The 2,225-nt window shown below is 43.3% G+C and overlaps 1 non-coding gene across 1 annotated transcript; it reads right to left on the bottom strand.

The window, feature by feature from the left end:
• LOC141636534 (small nucleolar RNA R71) lies at positions 1-107 on the bottom strand. The gene has a single exon (XR_012541140.1). It is a non-coding gene; the product is annotated as a small nucleolar RNA R71 (small nucleolar RNA).
• Between the last annotated feature and the right edge of the window lie 2,118 nt (positions 108-2,225).

Consider the following 2,225-nt stretch of genomic DNA (forward strand, 5'->3'; position numbering starts at 1 on the left):
CACCTGAGGGGAAAGATAACAAGCTTCAAGCAGGCACCCAATGAGACGTTTTATGAAGCCTGGTATCGGTTCAAGAAACTGGTGAGGTCTCTTCCTCATCATGGGTTTGATCAATGATTTCTATGTAACCAATTCTATAATGTGTTATATGACGACCATAGAGCTATTCTGGACGCCTCATCCAAAGGTAGATTTCAGAAGAATATTGACGATGATAAGGGATGGAGCATCATTGAGGAGATGGCGACCCATTGTGCTGAATATGGGAACTCACGGGATGGTATTAGAACAGTTCACTCAGTTGATAAGGAAGTAATGGCTCAGCTGGAAGCCATGAATGCCCGTTTTGATAGATTGGAGCTGCAATCTGCTGGGGAGCCTCAGACGGTTCATTTGCTTACTAGACAGGACACCGTCACATGTGAGAGGTGTGGGAGCAATGACGGTCATACTGCTATTGACTATCTTACAGAGAAGGAACAGGTCCTTGCCTTCCAACAATACAGGCAAGGAGGGGGTTCCTACTATAATAAACAAGGGGCAGTCCATCCCAATTTGAGGTGGACAAGTCAAAATGTGCTCAATCCTACTCCACCGAAGCAGCAGTAGCCATATGTCCCTCCTCATAAGGCTCAACAAGGCTTTCAGAAGCCTCCTTTCTTTCCTCCTCCCAATCAAGGTGTATCATCTTCTGGTGGGGTAAGTGAGCTATCTGAGTTGAAGACGATGTTGCAGTCTTTGACAAAGGAGTGGCAGCTAATGTAATATCCGCCCTTTTAGGGACCCGTTGACTGAGCTTGGGAGCGGTAATAGTCCTTAGGAGTGCGTACCAAAGTCATCTTGTGCTTTGAGTTAGGGGTGGTACTCGATAGAGTAGAGACTAATCGATCGAGTAGCTTAGATACTCGATCGAGTAGGGGCCACTCAATCGAGTAGGTGGGCCACTCGATCGAGTAACGGGTTTTCAGCGAGGGTTTATAATCGTGTTTTGTTAAATCCGCAAATCATTTCCGCCTCATTTCTTCAGATCCTTAGGTCGCCTCCTTCCCTTCCCTTCACCATATAACCTCCATGGAAGCCTTTAAAGGTCCTTGTGCCTTAGGAGTGCATAACTTGAGTCGGGTAGCGGTCCTTTGCCAGTTTTCCTCTTGTAGGTATGTCATCATCATCATCTGTGCCTTGTGTTTTCAGTTAGGGTTTGCTTGGTGGTGATAGATGGTTGTATTGTGTGTATAGGTGTTGCTTGATTACTGGGTTTTGCATGTGTGGACATGGAATGGTTGCAGTTGCTTAAAGGTAGGTTTGCCTACTCAGTTTCTGTGGATGGTCTAGTGTGTCGATTGTTGTGTCGTGGTTGTTGTGTTGTAGTTGTGTTTGCGTGGCAGCGTATATACGGTAATCGGTTGGTGTTTACAGTTTGTTGGTTGTCGTTGTATTGCAGCTGTCCGTGATTGGTTGACTCGGTAACAGGTAAACCGTGTTGTGTGAATTTGTTCTGGCGTAACATGATATAAATCTTATCTGATAAGACGGTATGGTATGCTTGAGTATAAATGGTAATACATGAGTGAGTATGATAACTAGTGACGAATTCCGAACATAGTTTGGAATCGACACGCGATATTATTTTTGCAGGAATCTTCAATTTACTTCGTATTTCTGACCGAGTACTCAACCTTACTTGACCGAGTTCGAGTGCTTACTAGACCGAGTAGACCTCACTCGATCTAGTTAGGAAGCTATGACGTCGGGATGTGGAAATTTTCTGCAGATACTCGACGAAATAGCACCTACTCGATCGGGTAGAGGGCACTCGATTGAGTACCCTAGGAACTCGATCGAGTAGGCTACAGTGCAGAGGTTCTTGCGGGTTTCTTAAAACCCTTATTTCTTCTCATTCTTCTTATTCTTTCTTCTTCGATTCGAACCCGAAGCCCTAAATCTCTCAAAACTCTCATATTCTTGTGTTGGTGGTGATTAGTTTGGGTTGTTTGCTTTGTTTAATTTCGTCCTCCTACTTTCCTATCTAATCAAGGTATGAATTTCTTCCCTATTTACATGTTTTATCACTTTGAACTTATTAGAATGGTAGAATTAACTGAAATTTCGATTCATACGGACGAATCATTGCTTTTAATTGTTGAATGTGATTCATATGCTTCCCTTTAATGATTGTTGATGATTAATTGCTCCAAAAATAGAATAGAAATTACCAAATTGGGGAC

This window comes from Silene latifolia, chromosome Y, assembly GCF_048544455.1.
Source record: "Silene latifolia isolate original U9 population chromosome Y, ASM4854445v1, whole genome shotgun sequence".
Taxonomy (NCBI): Eukaryota; Viridiplantae; Streptophyta; class Magnoliopsida; order Caryophyllales; family Caryophyllaceae; genus Silene; species Silene latifolia.